A 12,632-nucleotide genomic window follows, 5' to 3' on the forward strand; every position below is an offset into this window, starting at 1 on the left:
TACTTCAATCACATTGGAGTTTTCCTAAAAGGTAAATTGCTCAGTGTTCAATTGTATCAAATGTGAAAGATGCCTGAAGAGGGATAACAAATATTGGCAATTCATAGAGGTAATGCATATTAAGACTGACACTTAGTTTCAGCAGTACATTTGGGTATGGACTGTCTCCACACAATTGGGTGAGTGCTCAAATATGGATCACACTTTTTTAGGCTACTTGTAGATTCAAGGGAAATATATCCAGTATGCACAAATTGAGTGACAAAATCATCAACATGTTTATGAAAAATACATTCTGAATCGTGTTACATCAAGTCCACAGAGGAAATAATGCACAAAGCAGGCTCCCTTTTTGCACAAGGATCTATTTAAATTAAACATTCAGAAATTAATTTGTCTATTACTTTAACGGAATTATACTCTACATGAGCAAAGCAACTTAAATGCAAATTTCAGAGCATATAAGTTCTGTTCAATTATCATTGTGACAAAATTGGAATCTACTGATGACATCACACTAGCAAACTATGACTAGGCTAATATGAAGAATCAGGCTCTGTCAGCATGGTATAAATGACTGTATGTTGACTACTGCATAGAACTCTATAATAAGGCTCTTATTAGTTAAATGTTCTGTAGGTATTCATATTGCTGCATTGTTGCATCCAACAATAGACCTGTAAGTGCCATTTGAATTTGTCAAATTTACCACTTTGCTAATACTGGATATTCAATACCAACAATTAGAAAGGACAAGGAATATCCTGATGCATGCCTAAAAATGGATGCACGAACAACCATGTTTTAATTCGTTAAGTTCATTGAAAGTGAAAGATGGGATACAGTTTTTGTGATTGTAATCAAACCAAAAATGGATAACTGTGATTGCAACATCTAAACCAGTTGAAAACCATGCTGGTTGATGGCTTTCCGTTGATTGGGGTTGAACATAGATGTTGCATCCCAGATATCAAAATTGATACCCAAGCCAAGGCAGTGCGATACGGAGAGCAAGCTGTTGCCCCATCACCACACAGACGATGAGCCCAAAGGAACGGCAGAGACAGAAGACAGCCTCAGGGATTCCAGCTCCAGTATCTTTCTTTGGGGTTTACTCCTGAAGCCTTCTCCATGAGTGGGTATAGCTGCAAGATAACAGAGGTTTGAAGCCAGTTTTTATTCTCCGCGATGATCTGCCCAGAGCAATTGGTTTTAAAGGGCCAGTAACCTGCATTTGCCCTTCTCCTGTCAGTGGAAATGGCTGCGCCGGGCTTAGTAGCTAAGCCTTATGTGAAGGCAAGGAGCTGAACTTGGTTGTTAGAGACTATCTAAATGCATTCCATTGGAAGCAATTTAATAGGTAGTGGGAGCTTATCCTGACAAACCCTCACCACCCCACCACCCTTGACCAAGATAACCTTAAGAAACAACTGTGACAGTCCCGGCTGTCCCTCCCGTTTATTCCTCTTGATCTCCTATTTCCCTTTTCCCCTTGTTTCTCCAACTCCCTTGTCTGTCTCTCTCTCTCCGTTTGTTTGTGTATGTGTGTATGTGTGTGTGTGTATGTCGGCATGGTGGGCGTGGCGTTCCTTTTGTCCTCCCGGGCTTCCTGATTGCAGCACACCTGAATCTCATCTAACCTGCAGCATAAATACGCCGGCTTTCCATCCAGTCATCGCCAGATCGTTGCTGCAGTGTGGTAGTTCCCATTCTAGGCCGCCTAGAATTGCGTATTCTAAGCTTTGTTTCCGTGCCACTGTTTGCCTGTGTTAACTCTGTCTCACCATGTTAACAGGAGCATTGCATGCCGTACATTTTCCTGCTTGCCATTTTCCTTCAGCCATTCTCACACCCTAGTCTGCATCCCTGCTTTGCCTCGTCCCGCTGCCCGCCTACACTCTCTGCTGGCTCAGCGGTTAAACGCCGTGCTCTCACTGCAGCGACCTGGGTTCAACCCCCGGTCAAGCCTCACTCACTCCTCTGCTTTCCTCGGCCTAGTCCTCAATCCCCTGCTGTCCCTGCGACCATTAATAAACACTCTTCAGATTACTCTACCTCCGTGTCAATGCCCTGCATTTGGGTTCACCTGTTCATCGCAACACACACAAAATGCTGGAGGAACTCAGCAGGCCGGGGAGATCTATGGAAAAGAGTAAACAGTCAACGTTTCAGGCCGAGAAACTTCTTCAAGACTAGAAAAGTTAGAGCAAGAATGTGGGGGGAGGGGAGGAAGAAATACAAGGTGGCAGGTGATAGCTGAAACTGGGAGAGGGATGAGGGTGAAATAAGGAGCTGGGAAATTGATTGGTGAAAGAGATAAAGGGCTGGAGAAGGAGGAATCTGATAGGAGAGGGTAGAATATGGAAGAAGGAGAAGCAGAGGGTGATGATGGGCAGATAAGGAGATAAGGTGAGAGAGGGAAACAGGAATGGCAATGGTGAAGGAGGGACAATTACCAGAAGTTCGAGAAATGAATGTTCATGCCATCAAGTTGGAGGCTACCCAGATGGAATATAACGTGTTGCTCCTCCAACCTGAGTGTGGCTTCATTAGTGCAATAGAGAAGGTTACAAAGTGACATGTCAGAATGGGAATGGGAAGTAGAATTGAAATGGGTGGTCATCGGGAAATCTCACTTTTTTTGGCAGACAGAGCATAGTTGCTTGGCAAGGCAGTCTCCCAATCTACGTCAGGTCTCATTGATATATAGGAGGCCACACAGGGAACACCAGATACAGTAGATGACCCCACAGACTCACAGGAAGGACTGTCTGGGGCCCTGAATAGTAGTGAGAGAGGATGAGTAGGGGCAGGTATGGCACTTGTTTTGCTTGTGAGGAAGGAGATCAGTGAGGAAGGATGAATGGACAAGGAAGTTGCGTAGGGAGTGACCCCTGCAGAAAGTGGAAAATGTGGAGAGGGATGCTGTGCTTGGTGGTGGGATCCCATTGGAGATGGCAGAAGTTATGGAGAATTAAGTGTTGGACACGGAGGCTATTGGGGTGGTAGGTGAGGACAAGAGGAACCAATCTCTGGTGGGGTGGTGAGTGGATGGGGTAAGAGCAGCATTGAATGTGAAGGAAGGAAAGCCACTTTCTTTGAAGAAGAAGAACATCTCTTTAGTTCTGAAAAGAAAAAACTTCACCGTGAGAGCAGGTGTGGTAAAAATGATGGAACTGAGAAAAGGGGATGGCATTTTTACAAGAGACATCTTGGGAAGAGGTATAGAACAGGTGGCTGTGAGAATCAGTGAATTTATAAAAGAAAGCAGTAGATAAACTATCTCCAGAGATAGAGACAGAGAGCTCAAGAAAGGGAAGGAAGGTGTTGGAAATGGACCAGGTAAATTTCAAGGGCAGGGCTGAAGTTAGAGGCAAAGTTGAGGAAGTCCATAAGCTCAGCATGGGTGCAGGAAGCAACACCAATGCAGTAGCCAGTGCAGTGTAGGAAAAGTTGTGGAGTGATACCAACGTAGGTTTGGAAAGTAGACCGTTCCACATAGCTGACAAAAGGGCAGGCATAGCTGGGACCAATGCGAGTGTCCATAGCTACACCTTTGGTTTGGAGGAAGTGGGAGGATCCAAAGGAGAAATTATTGAGAGTGAGGATCAATTCAACCAGAAGAAGGAAAGTGACCTCCAGCTTTTTGTCTGCATTGTTTAGAAACGACATGCTGGTTAAGTGAAAACTCTGGTTTATACTCTGATTAATTTTATTCAAACTTTTCAGATGTTTGTCTGTCTTTCTTAAAACAGCACTTGTTCATTAAACACACAGAATGCTGGAGGAGCTCAGCAGGTCAGGCAGCATCTATGGAGAGGAATAAACAGTTTACGTTTCGGGCCAAGACCCTTCATCAGGAAGGGGAAAGAAGACAGAGTAAGAAGGTGATGGGAGGAGAAGGTGTAGAAACTGGCAGGTGATAGGTAAAAGCAGTTGAGGGGGAAGATGGGTTGGTGGGGATGGGGGATGAAGTAAGAAGCTGGAAGGTGACAGGTGGAAAAGGTAAAAGGCTGAAGAACGAGGAATCTAATAGGAGAGGAGAGTGGACCATGGGGAAAAGGGGAGGATGGGCAGGTGGGGAGAAGATAAGGGGTAAGAGAGGAGTTGTCCATTTCATCCAGTCAGACAGGATCAGTTTGTCCAGCACTCCAACTGCTATCTTCTATCTACTCCCATCTCCAAACCCCTACCACCAGCACTCCCAGGCCACTTCAGATCCTTCCACTTCCTTTGGTATAAAGGTAGAAAATGTAGCCATCAGGATTATGCTTTTCATTTCAATAGAATTGCAAAACTAAACACTCCATATGTCATATTCCCTTGATGCCAGCAGTCTGAAAAAAAACGATGTAATTGAAAGATGCTGAAAACCATTGGTGGACTTACAGATGAGTTCAATGCCTTCAGTCCTCACTTTGACTGTCAAAACATGGAGGAACCATGTTATATGGTTATATGGTTATATGGTTATAACCATCACAAAATCCCAGAGCTCCTGATGATCTCTGCCTCTGAAGCTGATGTGCAAGCAGATTTCAGGAGGGCTGAAAACATTCAGCCCAGACAGGGTACCTGGCCAAGTACTGAAGACTTGTGCTAATCATTTGGCTGATCACTGAAATCTTTAACTTTTAGCTTCAGCAGTCTGAGGTTCAAGCAGGCTTCACTTAACTGGTGCCTAAGAAAGATGCGGTAACTTGCCTCAATGACTATTGTCCAGTGGCACTTACATCCACAGCGATGAAGTGTTTTGAGCGGCTGGAGATGAAACATATCAACACCTGCCTGAGAAGCAACTTGGATCAACTCCATTTACCATCCGGTGCAACAGGTCCCCGTCAGATGTCTTCAACCCCTCAAAATTAATAAACTTTAAGACCTTGGCTTCAATACCTCTGTACCACATTCAAGTTTCCTGATGACACTACTGTCGTAGGATGAATCAGCCTATAGGAGGGAGATTGAAGATCTTCTGAGTGGTCCCACAATGACAATGCCAGCAAGACCAAGGAGCTGATTATTGGCTTTGGGAGAAGGAAACCAGAGGTTTGTGAGCCAGTTCTCATCGAAGGATCAGAAGTGGAGAGGGTCAGCAAATGTAGATTCATCAGTGTTTGTGGGTGCGCCCAATCCATCAGCATAAAGCCCTCCTCACCATTGAACACATCTACACAGAGCATTGTCGCAGGGAAGCAATGCCCTTCATCAAGGACCGTGAACACCAAGGTCATGCTCTCTTGTTGCTGCTGCCTTCAGAAAGAAGGCACAGAAGCCTGAGGCCTCACACCACCAGGTTCAAGAACAGTTATTACCCCTCAATCATCAAGGTCTTGAACCAAAGGGGGTAATATCAATCAACTTCACTCACCCTATCATGAACATGTTTCCACAAACTATGGACTTACTTTCAAATACTCTTCATCTCATCTTCTCAACATTTATTTCATTTATATATATATATATATATATATATATTTATTTATTTTTTCTTTTTGTATTTGCACAGTTTGTTGTCTTTTGCATACTGGTTGAAACCCCAGGTCAATGTGGTATTTCATTTATTTTATTATGGTTATTATTCTATTATGGATTTATTGAGTATGCTCACAAGAAAATGACTCGCCGGGTTGTATATGTACTTTGATAATAAATTGACTTTGAAATTTGAAATCTGAAACAAAAGAGAAAGAAATCTCAGAGAGAGAGAAAAATATGAGTTAATGAGTGGCAAATCTGTTTCAAACTGCAGTCTAGTTACCTGAAAATGTTCAGTTCAGCATTGAGACATGAAGACTATAAGGTCCCTAGACAGAAGATGAGGTGCTGTTCCTTGAGCATGAATTGCATGTTACAGGAACAGTGTGAAGAGAAAAGATTGAGTGATCTCTGAAATTTAAACCCCACTTATTTTCTCATTTCCCGTGATTGATGTAGAGTTACTGATTTGCTACATTGACTCTCTTTCTCTCTCCACAAATATTGTCTGCCCTGCTGAGTGTTTTAAGCAGCTTCTGATTTTGCTGGCATATAGGGAGCGAACACGAGAGATAGGCCTGTACAGGAGCCAATTAGAAAGTTGCATTTTTCTCCTCACCCATTCACTCGTGATCTCATTGGCTCCAGCAGAAGTGACAACCTGGGCAGCTCCAATTTTCATAAAGAGAACTCCAACCTTCGTGACTAGAGGGGGGCCCCTCCTATCTCTCGAGATTAATTATGTTGCCATTAAATTTAGGGTAAAAGGGGGTAAGTTTATTTCAAAATGCATTAAATATGCAATTGCTATTATTCCATTTTTGTCACTGACAGAATGCTAAGTACTTTTTATGCTCAGTTTTTACAACTCAATGTGACAGTGTAGAATGCATTTGTCCATGATGCATGTTATTGTGACCTGTGTTCATTGGTGTGTGCTTGTGGGATGGTGGCTACAAGTGTGTTGGTGAACTTTAAATCATGTGGGTGTTGTTGCAGGGCTTTATTTGTGATCAGCGTGGGGAAAAGATCACAGCACCCACCTTGACGAATTAATTGGAGTCAATGGATTTCTTCTGTTGCTGCTCTTTCATGGGGAAGACTCACGCTTAAAACAATCGCTGTCGGTGGTAATTCATCTCAGTGCAATGAGCCTTTCTGGTTCCACTACTGTGGGCCTCCTCCTCTCAACTCCTGAGCGTCTGCTCTGCTGCTTTGACACAGGGGGTGGAGGAACCTTGTTCTCAGTCATTTGATCGACATTTCCAGCAATGTGCTAGTTTAGTGAAGAGATGCCATTTAAAGTCTGGACGTCCCACGGAGAACAGGAGGTGCATGATTACAGTCATCTCCATTTCCAGCTCCCCAACACATACACACAATTTATCAGAAAAGTGGAACTTTGTGCGCTGAGAATGTGTAAGGACAAGCCAAATGCTAGGTGCATTCAGCATTAAGAGGTATGCGATAAACACACGTTTTAATCGACTGAGTTATGAGATTCATTTTTCAAGTTATCACCATACACTGGCTTGCATTTTTCTTTGTGTTAGTATTTCACTGGCATGCAGATTCTCCAAAAGTATTTAAAAATTTAGTAAAGCAGGTGTCTTGGGAATTACGCCCATTTATAGAAAGAAACAAAGATTTGCATCTCTAACGAACCTTCCCTGACCTCCAGACAGTACGGCCAATGAGATGCTCTTGAAGTGTATGCACAAATATAAAGTTAGAAATTCAGCATCCAGTTATTTTCATCAAGGTCCCCAAGTGCATTCTGATGGCGATGGGATGGTGTTCATGCCATTGGGGGATAAACAGACCATCAACTGCTTAATAAAAGTGCACATTTAAATCTGGAAGAGTACTTCTTTATATGGGACTCTAAACCAGCATGAATGTCATCTACAACACATTATGTACCCAGAGACATTGTATTAAAAAGCTTCATGACCTTACAAAGTAATCCAAGGGAAGAGAACACACTGCCACATTCCATTAGTTAGCAGCACAAAGCAGAACGCACCTATAACACTGGTACTATCCATTATACTTTATTAAATTACTTTCAGAGCTTGTCATGAATGTTTAATAAGTGCAGGATTCACTAGGCACTGCTACCCTTGTCCTTCACTCACAATCTTGTATATGTTCAGTCTGAAAGAATCATCCCGGGGAATGTCTCTGCATGTACCTGTCACCACATACAAAGCCATCATTGTTATTGTACATTATCAAGACAAATTTGAGTCTCTCCTTTTCTACTTTATTTACATGACTGTAACAGAAGAGCACAAAAGGCAAATCATCTTAAATTTGTAATATTAACATTACATGAGGAAGAAGTATTGAAGATTCAAGTTAGAAGTCACATAGGATGACAGAAATGGGAAAATCTCCACTTTCTACTCCACCTACTCTCATTTTCAATCACTAGCAGCAAACCAAATACAGGTTGAAACACTATAGTCTAGACCTGACTAGTGCCTGACCACAGAAATTGTGCCCAATCATCTTACTCTGAGCAGCAAAACTGGTCTTTTTAACATCATACTTTTGGACACTCCCTTGTGCATGTAAGGATTCTGAAAAAATTAATTTCCCAAAGCTTTCATTATGACCCTATTACAATGTTAACTGAGATCTCTCCCAGCCAAGTTTGCAAATGTTACTTAGGTAGGTTAATTAGCTAGAGGTTTTATTTTTTTAATTTAACAAAATAGCACCAAGTAGGCCTTTGAGCCCCGGCGCTCATGCAACTCCCAACAAACCTGATTAACACTAAGCTAATCATGGGACAATTTACAATGACCAATTAATCTACCTGGTATATCTTTGTTCTTTTCTTTCTTTTTCAATCTTTTTATTAGTATTAATAATATTATGAACAAAATACAATTAATATATTAATAAAGGGATTACAAACATACAAATTCCCATTACACATGAAGGAATACATAAGCAATGAATACAGTATAAGTAAGTTTTCCCGAAACATGAACCATATAGTATATATATGAACAAGGTAAATCTAGATATTTCATAATATATAATATAAAAAAAATATATGCAAAGTTGACTAACCTACTAATCTAGTATCTAAAGGAAAAAAAAGGAAGCAAAAAAAGAAAAAAAAACTAAAAAAAAAGAGAAAAAAAAGGGCTGTTTATAGTATCTCACAAGAATACATAAACATCAATGTCGTCAACTCCGATCCTCTCAACATAAATACGATTAAAGCTGAAAAAAGCAATAAGCTTGGCACAGGGCCATATTACATCATATGAAAATATTGAATAAATGGTCTCCATATCTTTTCAAATTTAATAGAAGTATCAAATACAGCACTTCTAATTTTTTCTAAATTTAGACATAACATAGTTTGAGAAAGCCAATGAAATACCGTGGGAGGATTAATTTCCTTCCAATTCAACAAAATAGATCTTCTAGCCATCAAAGTGAGAAAAGCAATCATTCGACAGGCGGAAGGAGATAAATGGAGTGAGTCCATCATCGGTAAACCAAAAATTGCGGTAATAGGATGGGGTTGTAAATCGATGTTCAGTACCGCAGAGATAATATCAAAAATATCTTTCTAATATTTTTTCAAAAGCGGACATGACCAAAACATATGAGTTAAAGATGCGATTTCTAATTGACATCTGTCACAAATAGGGGTTATATAAGAATAAAAATGAGCTAATTTATCCTTGGACATATGGGCCCTATGTACAACCTTGAATTGTATTAATGAATGTTTGGCACATATAGATGATGTATTAACTAATTGAAGAATTCTATCCCAATTCTCAATAGGAATAATAAGATTGAGCTCTCTTTCCCAATCATTTTTGGTCTTATCAAAGGGCACTGAACATATCTTCATAATTATATTATAAAGTTTTGATATAATCCCTTTTTGAGAAGGGTTTAATTCAAACAAACTCTCCAAAATATCTGAAGACACAAAATTTGGAAACGTAGGAAGTACCATACTTAAAAAATGCCTAACCTGTAAGTATCTAAAAAAATGAAATCTAGGCAAATTATATTTATTAGATAATTGCTCAAAAGACATAAAACAGTTGTCCGAAAATAAATCAGAAAATCTTAATAAACCCTTAGTTTTCTAAGCCAAAAAAGCTTGATCTATAATTGAGGGGTGGAAAAAACAATTAGATACAATAGGACTATTTAAAACAAATTGAGTCAACCCAAAAAATTTCCGAAATTGAAACCATATGCGTAAGGTATATTTAACTATCGGGTTGTCATTTCGTTTCGGCAATTTAGAAAGAGCAAAAGGGAGAGATGTCCCTAAAATAGAACCCAGAGCATAACCTGGTATCGATTTAGTTTCCAAACTCACCCAATGAGGGCCAAAAGGACCATCCCATTCTTTCAACCAACATAACAAATATCTAATATTAACTGCCCAATAATAAAATCTGAAATTGGGTAATGCCAACCCACCTTCCTTCTTTGTCTTCTGTATGTTTTACCTAATCTGGGATTTTTATTCTGCCATATATATGAGGAAATTTTTGAATCAACATTAGTAAAAAAGGATTTCGGAATAAAAATTGGTACCGCTTGAAAAATATATAAAAATTTAGGTAAAATAACCATCTTAATAGCATTAATCCTACCTATCAGAGATAAAGATAGTGGTGACCACTTAGTAAACAAGCCTTTAATCTGATCAATTAAGGGTAGAAAATTAAACCTAAATAATTCTTTATGGTTTTTTGTGATTTTAATCCCTAAGTAAGTAAAAGAGTCATTAACTAATTTAAAAGGTAAAATACCATAGCTTGGGACCTGTCTATTCAAAGGAAACAATTCACTCTTATTAAGATTTAACTTACACCCAGAAAACTCACTAAATTGAGCCAACAATGATAAGACTGCTGGAATAGATTTCTCAGGGTTAGAGATGAATAATAATAAATCATCTGCATACAAAGATACCTTATGAATATCTGTTCCACGATTAATACCCAAAATATCCTGTGATTCTCCGATGGCAATTGCCAAAGGTTCTAAAGCAATGTTAAAATAGTAATGGGCTAAGAGGACAACCTTGTCTAGTGCCCCGAAATAAACGAAAAAATGGAGATCTTTGATTATTAGATAGATAGATAGATAGATAGATAGATAGATAGATAGATAGATAGATAGATAGATAGATAGATAGATAGATAGATAGATAGATACTTTATTCATCCCCATGGGGAAATTCAACATTTTTTCCAATGTCCCATACACTTGTTGTAGCAAAAACTCATTACATACAATACTTAACTCAGTAATAATATGATATGCATCTAAATCACTAACTCAAAAAGCATTAATAATAGCTTTAAAAAAAAAAAAAGTTCTTAAGTCCTGGCAGTTGAATTGTAAAGCCTAATGGCATTGGGGAGTATTGACCTCTTCATCCTGTCTGAGGAGCATTGCATCGACAGTAACCTGTCGCTGAAACTGCTTCTCTGTCTCTGGATGGTGCTATGTAGAGGATGTTCAGGGTTTTCCATAATTGACCGTAGCCTACTCAGCGCCCTTCGCTCAGCTACCGATGTTAAACTCTCCAGTACTTTGCCCACGACAGAGCCCGCCTTCCTTATCAGCTTATTAAGACGTGAGGCGTCCTTCTTCTTAATGCTTCCTCCCCAACACGCCACCACAAAGAAGAGGGCGCTCTCAACAACTGACCTATAGAACATCTTCAGCATCTCACTGCAGACATTGAATGACGCCAACCTTCTAAGGAAGTACAGTCGACTCTGTGCCTTCCTGCACTTTACTAAGGATTAGTAAACACCGAGGCTACTGGAGTTTGATAAATCAGTTTAATCCAAGAAATAAAGGTCGGACTGAAATTAAACTTCTCCAGCACATAAAATAAGTAAGGCCATTCAACTCTATCAAATGCTTTCTCCGCATCTAATGAAATAACACATTCTGAAGTGTTATGTGAAGGAGTATAAACAATATTCAGTAATCTCCTAACATTGAAAAAAGAATAGCGATTTTTAATAAAACCGGTTTGATCTTCCAAAATAATTTGGGGTAATACCTTCTCCAGCCTGGAAGCCAGTAACTTGGAAAAGATCTTAGAATCCACATTCAATAAAGATATTGGTCTATAAGATGCACAGTCAGTAGGGTCTTTATCTTTCTTCAGTATTAAGGAAATGGAAGCTCTATAAAAAGATTGTGGCAAATTCCCCAATCTAATTGCTTCTTCAAAAACCTTGCATAGCCAGGGAGAGAGAGTAGCAGAAAAACATTTTAAAAATTCTGCTGTATACCCATCTGGACCTGGTGCTTTCCCAGAATTCATTGAGGAAATAACCCCTTTAATTTCCGCATCCGGGAACGGAGTATCTAATACTGAAAGATCATCGGATGATAATTTTGGAAAATTCAATTTCCCAAGAAAATCACACATGGTATTATGATCCTGAGGGAATTCAGATTGATACAGGGAGGTATAAAAGTCTTGAAAAGACTTACTTATCTCATCATGGTTAACTGTCAAATCCCCATTCTGCTGACAAACCTTAGTGATTTGACGTTTAACCCAAACATTCTTCAGCTGACTAGCTAACAGTTTTCCCGATTTATCACTATGTATATAGAAATCAGATCTGGTTTTCATTAATTGATTTTCAATCGGAGATGTAAGTAATAAACTATGTTCCATTTGAAGTTCAACCCTTTGTTTGTAAAGCTCCCTACTAGGAGTAGTCGAATATTTCTTGTCAATCTCTTTAATTTTATCAACCAATAAAAGAGTTTCCTTCTTAATGCGTTTTCTCAGACCAACAGAATAAGAGATAATCTCTCCACGTGTATTCGCTTTAAAGGTGTCCCAAAGTATTCCGCAAGAGATATCTTCCGTGGAATTAATTGAAAAGAAGAAATCGATCTGCTCCTTCATAAATTTAATAAAGTCCGGCTCTTGCAATAAGGTAGAGTCAAATCGCCATTGTCTAGCACTTAAAGCTGTATCCGTGAAATTAATAGAAAGTTTTAATGGAGCATGGTCTGAAATAGCTATAATATCATAATTACAACCAATTACCGATGGAATAAAACAAGAGTCAATAAAAAAATAATCAATTCTCGAATAGGAATGATAAACATGT

Source organism: Hemitrygon akajei, chromosome 2 (assembly GCF_048418815.1).
Source record: "Hemitrygon akajei chromosome 2, sHemAka1.3, whole genome shotgun sequence".
Taxonomy (NCBI): Eukaryota; Metazoa; Chordata; class Chondrichthyes; order Myliobatiformes; family Dasyatidae; genus Hemitrygon; species Hemitrygon akajei.